This window comes from Moschus berezovskii, chromosome 15, assembly GCF_049115385.1.
Source record: "Moschus berezovskii isolate FMDL1 chromosome 15, NW_MosBer_1.0, whole genome shotgun sequence".
NCBI classification, from domain to species: domain Eukaryota; kingdom Metazoa; phylum Chordata; class Mammalia; order Artiodactyla; family Moschidae; genus Moschus; species Moschus berezovskii.
In genome coordinates, this window is record NC_142474.1 from 16,206,497 (window position 1) to 16,222,976 (window position 16,480).

A 16,480-nucleotide genomic window follows, 5' to 3' on the forward strand; every position below is an offset into this window, starting at 1 on the left:
CCAGTGGTTAAGAATCTGCCTTGAAATGCAAGGACATGGGTTTGATCCCTGGTCAGAGAACTAAGATCCCACATGGAGTGGAACAACTACGCACCTACACTACAACTACTAAGCTCGCATGCTCTGCAGTCTTAGCACACCACTAGAGCTCGTGTGTTGCAGCTACTGAGCCCTCACACCACAACCAGGGAGTCCATGCACCGCAACAAAAGACCCTGAGTGATGCAACTAAGACCTGATGCAGTCAAATAAATATATATTTTTTAAAAATCACACCCTTTCCCACTGACCTGAAATACCAATTTGTCATATATTAAATTCTCATGTAGAAATTTACAAACCTGTTCTGTTCAACCATTTGTCTATTCCTGATGCTAAAGCTGAAACTGCAATACTTTGGCCACTTCATGCGACGAGTTGACTCACTGGAAAAGACTCTGATGATGGGAAGGTTGGGGGCGGAAGGAGAAGGGGACGACAGAGAATGAGATGGCTGGATGGCATCACCGACTCTGTGGACATGAGTTTGAGTGAACTCCGGGAGTTGGTGATGGACAGGGAGGCCTGGTGTGCTGTGATTCATGGGGTCGCGGAGAGTCGGACACGACTGAGTGACTGAACAGAACTGAAAGTTATGACCAACCTAGATAGCATATTAAAAAGCAGAGACATTACTTTGCCAACAAAGGTCTGTCTAGTCAAGGCTATGGTTTTTCCCGTGGTCATGTATGGATGTGACAGTTGAATTATGAAGAAGGCTGATCGCCGAAGAATTGATGCTTTTGAACTGTGGTGCTGGAGAAGACTCTTGAGAGTCCCTTGGACTGCAAGGAGATCCAATCAGTCCATTCTAAAGGAGATCAATCCTGGGTGTTCACTGGAAGGACTGATGCTAAAGCTGAAACTCCAATACTTTGGCCACCTCATGAGACGAGCTGACTCACTGGAAAAGACTCTGATGCTGAGAGGGATTGAGGGCAGGAGGAGACGGGGATAACAGAGAATGAGATGGTTGGGTGGCATCACCGACTCGATGGACATGAGTTTGGGTGAACTCCAGGAGTTGGTGATGGACGGGGAGGCCTGGCGTGCTGTGATTCACGGGGTCGCAAAGAGTCGGACACAACTGAGCGACTGAACTGAACTGAAGGCTCATGTTATAATGATTTAACTCAGTGGCTTTATACAATGTTTTAGTATCTAGAAAGGAAGCTCCCTTTACCATGACTATTTTTTCCTCAAAATTTTCTTAGCTATTATCAGACATTTACTCTTTTATATAAAATTTAAGATGATTTTATCCAAATAAAGGAAAAAACCTTGCTGAAATTCTCATTGAAACTGCTTAGCCACCTTCCCAGTTTTATCTTCTACTGCACTTTCCCATCCCATCCTCTAAGCAATGGTCCCAAGAACTACTGATGATTGCTCAAACTCAACAAGTTTTTTCACACCCTATTATTACAACTCATGCTGTTCCCCACCTCAATCTACTTTATGAAGTCTCTACCCTTCAAGGCACAGCTCAAGTATCCTCTTTGAGAAAACTTTTTTTTGAATCCTCCAATCACCCCTCTACCCCATCTCTGAGTGCCTACTACAGGCTATGCATTTTAAGTGTCACGTTAGGTTATTCGTTAGCTTTGTAAAGATATCTTTTACCACAAGTGTGTCAACCTTTTTTGAGGGGAAGCCTCACTTCCTGAATCTTTGAGAAGTCCTTGGCACACAGTGAGTACTGAATGTTTTAGAACGCCAAGGTTTACCAATGGGGAAAAGGAAGATGTTAGAAGCTGTTCCCTTTACGCCACTGAAGGAAGCCCAAAATTTTACATGCCGTATACAAACAAAAAATTGAAAATGTCTATTCGCTTTAAAGTATTTATTAGTTAAAAAAAAAAAAGTAGTTGGAAGATTTTCAAATATTTAAGGAATATTTAAGTAATATTTAGTGTCCACTCCAGGCAATACATTACTGTAGGGGGAAAAGTGTTTTAAGGGAAAAAAAAAAGACAAGCTAGCTCTCAAACTCCACTGTACACATAAGAATAGCCCCTCTAGTTTAAAATGCAGTTTCAAAAACTCCATCCCTAAAAAGCTCAGTTCTGTAGGTCTGGGTTAGGGCCTGGGAATTTGCTTTTAAGAAACCGCTACCACCCTTCTCAATTCTGAAGTATAGACAGGAGTATCTTTCTTGAAAAAACACTCTGGAAGACCAATAAAAACAGGACAAATAGTTCTTAAATTTTTCTTAAAAATTTGTTTAAAGTTTTTAAATGTAAGAGATTTTTAATTCTTCAAATCTATTAATGTTTAAATGGAAGAAAATGAAATAAATGCTTAAAAATGCTTATCATATTTCAAGAAACATGTAAGGTAGACAGGAATAGAAAAGATACAATGAAAAGGTTGAATTAAAATATTTAAATTCATGTAATATCAGTAGAAAAATACAGATGCTAAATTTCAATAAAATGCATAAAAGACAAAAATATTAACACAAAGATATACACTGTAATTACAACTGTCCCTTGGTATCCATGGGGTACTGGTTTGAGGACCCTCCGACAATATTAAAATCACGAACGACCAGGTCCCTTACATAAAGTAATTACATGCTGCACTCAATATGCCAGCAGATTTGGAAAACTCAGCAGTGGCCACAGGACTGGAAGAGGTCAGTCTTCATTCCAATCCCAAAGAAAGGCAATGCCAAAGAATGCTCAAACTACCGCACAATTGCACTCATCTCACACGCTAGTAAAGTCATGCTCAAAATTCTCCGAGCCAGGCTTCAGCAGTATATAAACCGTGAACTCCCAGATGTTCAAGCAGGTTTTAGAAAAGGCAGAGGCACCAGAGATCAAATTGCCAACATCCGCTGGATCATGGAGAAAGCAAGAGAGTTTCAGAAAAACATCTATTTCTGCTTTATTGACTATGCCAAAGCCTTTGACTGTGTCGATCACAATAAACTGTGGAACATTCTGAAAGAGATGGGAATCCCAGACCACCTGACCTGCCTCTTGAGAAACCTGTATGCAGGTCAGGAAGCAACTGTTAGAACTGGACATGGAACAACAGACTGGTTCCAAATAGGAAAAGGAGTACGTCAAGGTTGTATATTGTCACCTTGCTTATTTAACTTATATGCAGAGTACATCATGAGGAACGCTGGGCTGGAAGAAGCACAAGCTGGAATCAAGATTGCTGGGAGAAATATCAGTAACCTCAGATATGCAGATGACACCACCCTTATGGCAGAAAGTGAAGAGGAACTCAAAAGCCTCTTGATGAAAGTGAAAGAGGAGAGTGAAAAGGTTGGCTTGAAGCTCAACATTCAGAAAACTAAGATCATGGCATCTGGTCCCATCACTTCATGGGAAATAGATGGAAAAACAGTGGAAACAGTGTCAGACTTTGTTTTTTTGGGCTCCAAAATCACTGCAGATGCTGATTGCAGCCATGAAATTAAAAGACGCTTGCTCCTTGGAAGGAAAGTTATGACCAACCTTGATAGTATATTAAAAAGCAGAGACATTACTTTGCCAACCAAGGTCCGTCTAGTCAAGGCAATGGTTTTTCCCGTGGTCATGTATGGATGTGAGAGTTGGACTGTGAAGAAGGCTGACCGCCGAAGAATCGATGCTTTTGAACTGTGGTGTTGGAGAAGACTCTTGAGAGTCCCTTATACTGCAAGGAGATCCAACCAGTCCATTCTAGAGGAGATCAATCCTGGATGTTCATTGGAGGGACTGATGCTAAAGCTGAAACTGCAATACTCTGGCCACCTCATGGGACGAGTTGACTCACTGGAAAAGACTCTGATGCTGGGAAAGGTTGGGGGCGGGAGGAGAAGGGGACGACAAAGAATGAGATGGCTGGATGGCATCACCGACTCTGTGGACATGAGTTTGAGTGAACTCCGGGAGTTGGTGATGGACAGGGAGGCCTGGCGTGCTGTGATTCATGGGGTCGCGGAGAGTCGGACACGACTGAGCGACTGAACTGAACTGAACTGATGCACATCCTCCCATATACTTTAAATTATCTCCAGATTATTTATAATAAATACCTCATACAGTGAAAATGCTATATGCTGCTGCTGCTAAGTCACTTCAGTCGTGTTCGACTCTGTGCGACCCCATAGATGGCAGCCTACCAGGCTCCCCCGTCCTTGGGATTCTCCAGGCAAGAACACTGGAGTGGGTTGCCATTTAGTTGTAAATCCAAGATAAATGCCATATAACAAGCTGCCTGCACACAGTAAATTCAAGTTTTTCTTTCTGGAACTTTCTGAAAATTTTTTTCCTAAATATTTTCAATTCATGGTTGGCTGAAGCTGCAGATTCAGGACCACCAACAGAAAGGGCCAACTGCACAAGCAAGTTAAATAAAACAATGAAGAGAAAATAAACATTGGAAACAAACAAGAAAATCAAAAAGTAAAACAAGTAAAGGTATCCTTTTGTACTTATTAAACTAGCAAAATGTGTGATAAAACCACACTCTGATTTAGGAGGTAAGGCCAATGTGACACATTTCAAGAGTTTAAGGGAAAGATTTTCAATTAAAAAAAGGACTGCCCCCACCCCGCCCTCTGCCCGCAGGAGAGTATCTGGGAAACATTAAGTGCACCTCTAGTTAACGTTATGATCAGGGCATGCTACCGGTTATTTACGGGCAGATCCAGGTTATTTATGGGCAGATCTTCTTATAATACAGAAGACAGTCCTGCACAATGAATAATTACGCTATAATAATGCTACATTTTACCTGACTTTCTAATGTCTGCCAGAAAATCATTGTGTTTTCAACTGTCTAAGCCTAAAAATCTAACTTTTACTCATATATATAAAATATTTTGTGGTGTTTCAATATACATCAAATTTTCCAGTAACGCAATTAACCCTGCAAACTGAGGAAAAATTCAAGTTTTTCATGTTCAGAACGTTACTATACCAAGAACTGTTAACCATTTCAGAACAATCACATCACCAAAGGCCATAGCAATTGTGGTCTCTGAGTTGCTAACACCACACACTGCTTTCAGGAACACAATCACAAGAACTTCGTATATACTTAGCCCTTATTTCAAAATATCAAACATGAAGTGCCATATTACTGTCTTACTTCTCAGTTTATAAGCAGACACAAGCATTTGACCACTTTATATGTCCTCTAGTATAGCTGGACCTGAGCATTTTTACCAAAATACCAATTTTATCAGAAGGATAGTAATTCATGGTTTTGTTATTGTTAGTTACACAGATTTTTTTAATTTCTGTGTTGTTAGGTTATATATTCTGTGTTAATTTCAACAGAGTGAAGCAGTCATTACCAAATATTAGGTGTGGGAAGGATGAAAACCTCCAGTCTAGGAAACTAAACACAGTAAGCTATGAAGCAGGTAGGGTGGGCATTGTGGCAAACTAGAGAATTAAAGCTTTCTTTAACGGTACAGTCACTACTCAGCCTTAACCAACTTAAAGAATGCAGACCCAATTTTTCAAGAGACACAGAGAAAATTTGAACTTCTCTGTAAAGTCTACTTTTTAATGTTTTCGGCTGACTCAAGTTTAAAAAACAAAACAGGATGCAAGCTAAAAAGAACCCATGGGTCAATTTATGACTCTCATCAAAGATAAAAGCATATGCTAGTTTTGATAACCGAATCAGCATGATTCTTGTGGAAGGTAGGGAGGCGAACATTATGAATGAGCCATTGCCACCCTGGAAGTTACCCTAACCCATCTCTGCCCTAGGGTCTGGGGTTATAATCTATCTGTGGAGGTCCTATAACATCATTTTGTTTCATGTTTGCTGCCGTTAGGGGAGGAAAAAAGATGAGGGTCGAGTGTAACGTGGCAGATTTGGCAGGGTAAGTCCTGCTGGGCTCAGTTTTGTCAGTGGTCAGCCTACTCTCAAACACACAAATAAGAACCTCCTCCTGCTGGACAGCTCAGGCTGTCCAAACACCAAACGCAGAGATCTCAGAGAACATCAACAGTTTAGGAACCAGAAGTGCTGCACAGTCTAGGTCCTCCTGGACAGGGATGTTCGTATCAGGATCAACCTCTCAGGAGTCAAAAACCCTGGACTGCCTAGTCCACTAAGCATGGAACCATTTCTAGTTCTATCCTGTCACTAAATGGACACATTTGTAAGGCACCTCAGGCTGATGCCAATTTTCTAACCATTCACCCAAGAATAGTATGAATGTTTTGCCAATACATAGTAGGAGACATAGCATTATCAGGTGCTTTGAAACAATTCAATAGAGAAATGCACTAGACATTCACTGTTGCACTGCACCTAAGATGGGGAAGTGAGCATAATGTAACTGTCCATCAATAATGGAATACCTTAATAATTAGGGCATATTAACTCTATATACTATAATGTAGCCATTAAACATAGAGATGAGAAGCATGAAAACAAATAGGAGACTGGTTAAAAGCCAGGACTCTGGAACTAAGCTTCTTATATTCAAACCCAGCTCCACCACCTGCAAGCTAAAAAACCTTACAAAAGTTACTCTACCTCTGCATCTGAGCACCCTCATCTGTAAAATGCGAATAATGGTAGGATAACGGCCCACTTTAGAGTTGTGGTGACTAGAGAATCAAGTCGTGTAAGATGTTTGGAGCATGTATGGGGGGATGTATATATCATGATTACAACTAGAAAAATATTCATGACTGAAAATTAGAAGGATCACAGAAAAAATATGAGTAGTTTTAGCTGAGTAGCAGAACTGTTGTACAGTTTGATGTAGTAAGTTCTTATTAATAGCATGAAAGGGTGCACTTCAGTCATATCTAATTCTTTGTGACCCTATGGACTGTAGTCCACCAGGCTCCTCTGCCCATGGGATTTCCCAGGCAAGAAAACTGGAGTGAGTTGCCATGCCCTCCTCCAGGGGATGGAGATCAAACCCATGGTCTCTTGCATCTCCTGCATTGGCAGGTGGGTTCTTTACCACTAGTGCCAAAGCTGGGAAGCCCCTAATTAATAGCTCTTCATGTCATAAAGGTAGAGCACAGAAGAACTGATGCTTTCGAACAGTGGTGTTGGAGAATACTCTTGAAAGTCCATTGGACAACAAGGCAATCAAACAAGTCAATCCGAAAGGAAATCAATTCTGAATACCCATTGCAAGGACTGATGCTGAAGCTGAAACTCCAATGCAAAGAGCTGACTCACTGGAAAAGACCCTGATGCTGGGAAAGACTAAAGGCAGAAGAAGGCGACAGAGGATGAGATGGTTGGATGGCATCACCGATTCAATGGACATGAACATGGGCAAACTCCATGAGATGGTGAGGGACAGGGAGGCCTGGTATGCTGCAGTCCATGGGGTGGCAGAGTCAGATATGACTTGGTGACTGAAAAACATGTCAAAGAATTGCTAAGTATATATGGGTAGACTATACCATACACACAAATATTCAGACACTGGCAGCAAGTTGATTTATTCAATAGACAGTTATTAACCACCTATTATGTACAATGCAGTAGGTCAGGAAGGAAACAGATTACTAGGACTTGGTTACTATTTCAATAAGTTTATAGTCTAATTGAGGTTAAAAAATAAATAACTAACGTAAGTTAAAAAATTCAAGTTCTGAACACTTTTTTTTTAAAAAAAAAAAAAAAGAAAAGCTATAGGCAAGATATTATCTAAGTTTAGAGGACAAAAGACTTTTGGATGAAAGAAAGGCTGAGCTGGAAAACAAAAGGATACAATCAGGGAAGACTATAGTGTATGGGGGCATATGAATTGGGTACTGAAGGAAGATTATAAATTTTAACAGAGATAAGAAAATGGAGTGGGTAAGAGAATACAAGGGGCAGCTAGTATATAAGAGGAAGGACACTTGCTTCAGGTAGCAAAAAACAGCATCAGAAACTAAAAACCTAGAGTAGCAGAAAAGCAAGCTACATACAGAAGGCAGTAGGGTTTCAAGATAAGCAGTGACTTATCTTGAACTTATGGAGTAAGTTCATTATTATAATTATCACGATAATTAATAATTATGAAAGACTATGAATACTAGGACTGGAGATCTGAAATTAATGTAGTCAACACTGGGGGCAGAGATGAGAAAAAGCTTACCTTTATCACAGGAATGACACAACAGGAAATGAATTCCTACTAGGGAAACTTGATGGACGTGCCCAACACAGGCTGTGAGGGGACAGCAGAAAAGCAGACTCCCGTGTGTCTGATACACTGAGGGAGGGAAGGGCAGGGAGGATGGGAACACGGCCAGGAGGGTTGGGCACCGTGGTGAAATAGGAAGCCATAACTGAAGTCAGATGGTTGAGAGCTTTGACTGCTGTGTTAAGGATCTTATGAGTCTCCTTCCCAGCTATAAGGGCTGTTGGCTATCAATTTGAGCTGCTAACAGCAAAGTCTCCACTTTCAACACTCCAGAAGTAAATGTGATATTGAATTGAAAGGGAAAGTCGCTCAGTCGTGTCCGACTCTTTGTGACCCCATGGACTATATAGTCCACGGAATTCTCCAGGCCACAATACTGGAGTGGGTAGCTGTTCCCTTCTCCAGGGGATCTTTCCAACCCAGGGATCGAACCCAGGTCTCCCCCATTGCAGGCAGATTCTTTACCAGCTGAAGACCAACAGAAGCCCAAGAATACTGGAGTGGGTAGCCTGTCCCTTTTCCAGTGGATCTTCCCAATCCAGAAATCGAACCAGGGTCTCCTGCATTGCAGGTGGATTTTTTACCAGATAGGAGGAAGGCAAAAATGACAGTGCTCCCCTGAAGATCATTTAATACCCTTCCCAACTCTACACATATCCACTTTCTAGGTAATCTCTGGATGTTTCTAATGTCAGGTCATTGTGCGTTAGGTAACAGCTTATGGCTTGTAAGTACTACCACAGAGTAACATGAAGGTCTGGTCTAATTGACAAATTACCAAAATGATCAATACGGTGGCAGACACACTAAGACCACAGTCTGGCATTAATTACATCAATTGACTCAGCCAATATTTATTACATGCCTTCTATACACCAAGCACAGGGAATATCATAATGAATAAACATTATTCTTGTTCCTAAGGAGCTTCAAATCTAATTACAGAAAACAATTTTTTTAACTTTGTAAAATAAATTCATACATCAGTTATTTAATTGAACAAACATTTATTAAACACCTGCTATGTGTCAAGATATTGTCCTAACGTGTAGGGAGGCAAATATGAACACAACACAACGGCTGCCCAAGAAAAGGTTTCACAGTGAAGAAGAGAAACCCACGATGAATAAATCCATGATACAGCAGCATTCAACGTGACAACTGAGGTGATGATTTATGAAGGGAACATCCTACAACAAAAAAACTACTGCAGATCCTGCTGGATAACAATGCAGCTGGATACAATTGACCATTTTCAAAAAGTTCTCACATTACTTCACTTTAGTCCCATAACAAGCCTAGGAAGTTAAGGAAGACAGATGTCACTAGCCACTACGATTTGCTCATGGTCACATCAGACAACAGGTGAGCTGGGACAAGAAATTCCACCTCTTGTCGTGAAGTCCAATGCTCCTTCTTTTGTTCAGACTCCACACCTCACCATATGACCTTGGACAGGTCACTTGGCATTTCTTTGTCATAGTTTCCTCACCTGTAAAACAGGGAGAATACCTGCAGTACCTAGCTACAGTGACTCGGGAGAAGGATCAAACAAAGCAACGTAAGTCAACATACTCTGAGTAGTACAAATTCAAGATAGACACTATCAGGCATGCTTTGTTTCTCTAAGGAAAAATAGGGTATAGGGTGCCAAAACACTGAATAAATAAACTGAGTAAATAAATGCTGGATTTTAAGGCACATACATGTATTCAAGGTCACGCATAGAACTTTTATAACTAACAAAGACAAAAAGAACACATTTCATATTTCTGTTGCAGTCCTATTGACCCCCATGGCAAATATCAATCAACCTTGGCCAAAAAGGAATGTATTCACCTGTGCACCAGATTCTAACTGTTAGAGATCCTATAAAATGCCTGAATTACAAGAAAGAGAGACAAGTTCTGCCTGCATTCCTTCCGAAAAGTGAAAACAGGTGGTTTTTGCTAGCCTACTTCCCCCCCAAAAGAATACTCTGCCTATCCCCACCACCACCACAGTGCTCATGCTCATCTTTTATGTCTCACACTTGCTCTAACACAGTAACCATAACTACAAGTTACTTAAATTTGAATTAAATTACAAATTCAGTTCAGTTTACTAGTTACATTTCAAGTCCTCCATATCACATGTGGCTAATGGCTACATATTGGACAGTGCAGATATAGAACAGTTCCAGAAATTTCTATTTGGCAAAGCTGCCTTAGATACTACACTTTTATTACAACCCTTATTAGACTATAGATTCCTGAAGGAAAGGAGCTGTGTCTTATTTATCGTATCATCCCCAGTTTATACAGTAAAGTACATGTCATATGAGGAAAAGCACTCACTATTCATCTAACTTAGTATCTCAAACATAGCACACTACTCTGTCCACTTCCCCCATCCCCAAAACACACACACACACACACACACACACAGAGGAAACAAGACATCCTCTTATATGAGAGGTGTGAGGGTAGAAGCGGATACTGTGTCCAGAGCAAGAAGACCTGTATTCTAGTCTTAGATGTGCTACAGCCAACCATGTAGTCCTGAGCAAGTTTCCTACTTTCTTCATCTATAAAAACTTAGACTTAAACTCCATGTACCTTAATTCTAAAACTCTTAATCAGCTTGCACCAAATAAAATAATGTGTTCTATCTGAAACAGACCTATCTGAAAGGTCTTTACAGATGTCAGGCAACACATCTACTAACACCGATGGGTACCTCATATTCAAAAGAATCATTTCTAGTCCTCAGGCTCTCATGATTACAGTCACTTTTGGTCTTTAACTGAGTCTGTGTAGTTTTTCACCTTTTCTTGGGGATCAACTAGAGACTTAAACCTGAGGCTTAAAGATTAAGTTTCTTCCATGTGCTGAGGCCAGAATGGGATACTCTGCCATATCTGATCAGAGAAACAAGGGTAAGTTTCTTGAGTATCTGAATTTAACATAAATTATTCCATCTGTTTCTACATTAGCCTTAGCCTAAAATTTGAGAAAACAATACAAAACTAAACCAAGAAAATCTTTCTATAATAATCTGTATAATGTAAAGAGTGCCATTACATGAAATGTTCTTTTTATTCAGTCCATATACTTCACCATATTTAACTGTAATAAAACTTTATTGTCAAAAAACCTCTTCATAATGACCTTCACACACAACTGACATGGTTTTAAGACTAGCCAATAACAAATATAATCTTAATTACCAGCCTGCCTTCCTTTATAATTTGTAAATGTGTTGGACAATAGCAGTTCAGGCATTCTGTAATAAATAGATACTAACTTTTATCACGGAGAAGGCAATGGCAAGCCACTCCAGTACTCTTGCCTAGAAAATCCCATGGATGGAGGAGCCTGGTAGGCTGCAGTCCATGGGGTCGCTAAGGGTCGGACACGACTGAGCGACTTCACTTTCACTTTTCACTTTCACACATTGGAGAAGGAAATGGCAACCCACTCCAGTGTTCTTGCCTGGAGAATCCCAGGGACGGGGGAGCCTGGTGGGCTTCCGTCTATGGGGTCACACAGAGTCGGACACGACTGAAGTGACTTAGCAGCAGCAGCAGCAACTTTTATCAATTCTTCTGGCATCAACGTTTTAATCTTTGTTAAGTATTTCTTAAATTCTCCCTCCCAGTAATAGGATGAACCACCAACAGCACTTCCATCTATTTGTATTTACCAAGTGCCAACAAGGTAGTAACATTTTAAAGTATTAAGTTGCTCAGTGGTGCCCAACTCTTTGTGAACCCATGGGATGTAGCCTGCCAGATTCCTCTATCCATGGGATTTCCCAGGCAAGAATATTGGAGTGGGTAGCCATTCCCTTCTCCAAGGGATTTTCTTGACCCAGGGATCGAACCCAGGTCTCCTACTTTGCAGGCAGGCTCTTTACCCTCTGAGCCACCAAGGAAGCCCAATTACACTGAGTGGATGATCACTAAACACTACTTTGGACAGCATAGTGTTCAGCAGGGAACACAGACAAAGGTCTGAGAGCAATAAAAAGGTTTCCACTGCAGAACTGATTGTATCTGCCTGTGATAAGACTAGATATTAAAAATCAACCAATGTTGACTGCACATAGTCCTTTTGAGTGTGTCACTAAGTGCTAAGTATGCAACTTAGTGCAACTCGAGTGCTAAGAATGCAACATGTTTATTCAACTTGGGGAAATTAATTAACCTAACTAGAGTATTTTCAAGCAAAAAAGAACAAAACTCTGTAGACTAAGAACTACCAAACACCTTTTGCAAAAATGGAAATAGAGAAGGATCTGTTTGCCACATGCAATATGTGGCATAAAAGGGACTCAAACATTTCATTCAGTAAAACCTTTGTTGAGTCTGTATGTCAAGGCACTGGGAGGAATACAGAGATGAGAAAAGATGGTTCAAATTGCTCACAATCTTAGCAGAAGAAAGAGAAATATGGCACAGAAAGATTATTGGTAAATTTCATTAGGAGCATGCTAAGGAGCAGACAGGAAAGACCCAAGGTTGCTGGGAGTGAGGGGTTGGGAGGGAAGGGTCACAGAGGCATCCTGAAGGATAAAAACGCTGGGAGTTATGCAGCCAAAGACAGGAAGAAAAAGCTCCGTGCACGTGTATAAGAAAGAGCAGAAGTGTGTGCGTTTGGGTGGCGCAGGGAGAAAGCAAAGAGGACAGTCTAGGCTAAGAACAACATATGCAAACAAGACCCTGAGATCAGACTCTATATCCGTGAGTACTGTGTATCTACGAAAATTGCAAGGTAACAGTTTCGCATGAGATGCACTCACTTTAAAAGGTCCAGTTGACTCGGAAATCCTGCACAGAAAGTTACTTCCCACCCCCAGTAGGCTTTCACAAGGTGCAGTGAGCCTAATGAAAAGATTATCTGCGGGTGGAACCAGAGTTTAAAAAAAAAGTCCCAGAAGATTCTCCTACACACTAAAACTGGAAAAACACTAAAACGTTTTCGTGAGATGCAAAATTATCTAGCAGTTCCCAAGCTTTGCTGCACACTGAATTCATGGGGGGGATCTTTAAGAAATACTGTCTGGCGTCGCCCCGCCCCCCGCCCCCCAGCTCGCCTCCCCAGACACGCTGATTTAATTGGCCTGGCTCTGTTACCTGTGCATCCGGGTCATTTTTACGTGCAACGAAGTTGGAGAGCCACTGACCTAATAGTTAAGAACTTGGATCTGGAGTCAAATTTACCAGCTCTGTGACCTTGGGCATAGATGTCACCTAATCATTAAGGGCCTCAGTTGCCTCGTCAGGAAGATGGGGATAACCATCCTCCCTTATAGGGTTGTTGTGAAGTTGGATGGGGTGAACGTAATGACCTGGCACAACGCCCGGCGTATAGTAAGCGCTAATCAAGGGTTAGTTCATCTTCATTATTAACTCTTCCTCCTAGAGAGTGCAATGGGCAGCATCGTTCCCACAGGGCGGCAGCCACTCGACCAACCTTGCTGCTGGACCAGATTCTTCGCCAGAGTTGTCTAGCTCCGCTCCAGACCCGCCCCCTCCCCCAGGCTGCCAGGAAAGAGCTTCTCCCGGCCAGGGCAGCTCTCAAGGGCCAGCCCGGGTTAGAGCAGACCCGACAGAGGCCACCGACTCCAGGGCCAAGCTCCCCCGGACCCCGTGGGTCCCCCCACGCAAAATGAGATGCGCTTCCGAAGGCCGGGCCCTTAGAACCTCCGGGGCCGAGAAACAAGGCTTAGCCATCCTTGGACCAGCCTGAGGGGAGAAGAGGGGGAAGGTCTGGCCGAGACCTGAAGGCCCGCCCGTTTACCTGAGGCGACGGGCGGGGCCCGCATCGCTGGGGTGGGCGCCGCCGCCGGCCGCACTCGGCCTTCCGCCTCACGCCACCCGCGCCATAGGATCGGCGCTTTCGCTGCCCTGGCCGGCTGTCCTCAGGCGGTCGTTCTGTCCACCCGTCAGCGACTCTCCCACGGCGCCGGGGGACGACGAAGGCCAGTCGGGCCGGCCGGCTGGGATCTGCTCAGGCAACTTCCGACTGCCAGGGGCGGCAGCGTCAAATAACTCCCCGAGCCGACTGGGCCACTGCGCGTGCGCGGCGCGCCTAATCAGAGACTTGTGCGGGGCGGGGCGGAAACCCAGACGGCGGCGTCAAATAATTCCCAAGACACGGAGCCGGAAGCTGCGCGTGCGCAGCTATCCCAGATCGCCGCGCGCGGGACATAGTCCCTCCTTCTTTTCCGGATCAAGAAGAGCAGGAGTAGAGTGACGGATACTCCTACCTCCTCGCAATACAGGCGTAGAGGCGGTCCACCTGGGTCCGTACGAATCAGTCGGAACTCTGCCTGTTTTTGATGCGAACGAAGTTAGGTCTTCTCTGCAAGTTTCTAGCTCCTACTCAGATTCCAGGGATTTCTCACGTCCCACCATTACAGCACCCTTCTTTTGAAATGTGGCCTTTACCCCCGTCCCCGTGTAACACTATGAGCAGCGCACAATTCCACGCCAGTTGTGAGTTACCAAGATGAATCAGACATCAACTTTAGAGCCTGTCATTAAGGAGCTGAGTCTGATAAAGGCAATAAGACGTTATTAATTGTAGTAATAATAGCAAGAGATACCAGTTTGAGCACCTACAGTGCACCACACGTTTCGTAAACAGTACCACTTCCAATCGTTTGGTTTCAGCTTCAATGAAGAAAATGATAAATGCCATTAGAGAGATACAGCTCAAGTGCCTTGGGGGTGTAGAAGAGGAAAATTGGGCTGAGAGAGAAGAGGAGGGAGAACCTGGCCTTGAGATTGTCCTTGATATTCAGAGAGGAAGGGATCAGGGTAATAACGCTGCAGTCACTATCTGCAAAGAGCAGAATGGAGCATAGAAGATGCTGACTCCTCCTCCTTACCCTCAGAAGAGACCATGGAGCAAAGAGTGACAAAGGAATTGGTATCCTCATGGAAAGAAAAGAGAAGAGTGTTTAAGATTTTGTACACATACGGAAGTAGCTAGAGGAGAGCTATATCTAGGTCACTTTGTAGATCATAGCTATACATTTAAATTAAACACCGTGTGGCAAATGTTATGAGAGGCTCTCAATATTTATTCCAACCACTTAAACTTGCTTTTCTAAACTACAGAGGCTGGAAAGCAAAGCACACACCTCCCAACTTCCTTTGCAGTTGGGAGTGGCAGTAAGACAAAGTTCTGGCCAATGAGATATAGGTAGAAGTCTCAAGGGAGAGCTTCCTTTTCAGAATAAAAAGGAACTCTTTGGAGAAGTTTGTGAGCTTCACCCTTCCCCTAGTTCATGCTCAGAACTGAGGCACAACACCTAGAGGTACAGCAGTCATCTTGGCACCATGAGGAGGATTGTGCTAGGGAATGTGAAACAAGAACAAAAGAAGCCTGGTTTAGGACATACTCAAGCAGCTGCACAAACCCTGGACTGCCTTCCCGTTTTATGGGGGAATTGGTGGGGGGCAGGGGGAGATTCTTCTTTAGATCACAATTTTTTTTAGTTATCTGTTACTTTCAATCAGACTCATTCCTAACACAATAAATATGGAACTCCTGTAATAGGTAAGGGGCTAATAATGGAGGTGACAAATTAGAAGAGCAATGGATGATAGAAACTGGAAAAATGACAGACATAGAGGACTGGGAACCTGTCAGAGCCTTTAGGGAGATGATGAAAATAATCTGTCTCCTACCTGGTGACTTTAATTCATTCCTGCAAATTCTGCCTCTAAGTGAAAAGCTGATAAACGAAAAAAATGATATTTCCATTAATTTTGCTGGGAAAAAATGTTTAATTCCAACTTGAGACACCTGAATATTTTAAACAAAAAGTATTGCAATGAAACAATGCAAACAAAAATCATAAGCAATAAATAAATAATCTTAAATTAAGAATATGACTTCTACATAAAAGGTAAGGTATAAGAACTAATACACTGACCAAGAAGATAAGATTTAATATTAGGTGGGGGCAGGGGAGGTGCAGGAAAGATGCACGTGAGTCATTCTTTAAAGGTGATATTTCTGCACCTTTTTCAGTATCAAGTTTTAAAAAAATCTGAGGGTTTCTCTTAAACCAACACAAAATTATAGCACAGGCAAAGCACCTTGAGGGAAAATGAAGATTAAATATCAGAACACTTTGAAATGTATGCACACACAATAGACTGAAGAGACGTGAAATGCTATATAGAAAAAACATTTGGATTCTCCAAAACAGATTGGTTCTCCATCGTAAATTCTAACTATAAAAGAATAAAGTGGGGAATTATCTTCTGAAACTGATATATCGTCTGGAACAGTTATGTCAACTTTTCTGGCAGAC

At 42.3% G+C, this 16,480-nt stretch overlaps 1 protein-coding gene across 5 annotated transcripts in view; it reads right to left on the reverse strand.

Moving 5' to 3' along the window:
* Positions 1-14,183, reverse strand: part of RALGAPB (Ral GTPase activating protein non-catalytic subunit beta) — a 93,998-nt gene extending 79,815 nt beyond the window's left edge. For all 5 annotated transcript variants that reach the window (XM_055437250.2, XM_055437249.2, XM_055437248.2 and 2 more), the window contains exon 1: positions 13,951-14,183. The gene's annotated coding sequence lies outside the window, so the exon portion shown is untranslated. The remainder of the gene's footprint in view (positions 1-13,950) is intronic.
* Between the last annotated feature and the right edge of the window lie 2,297 nt (positions 14,184-16,480).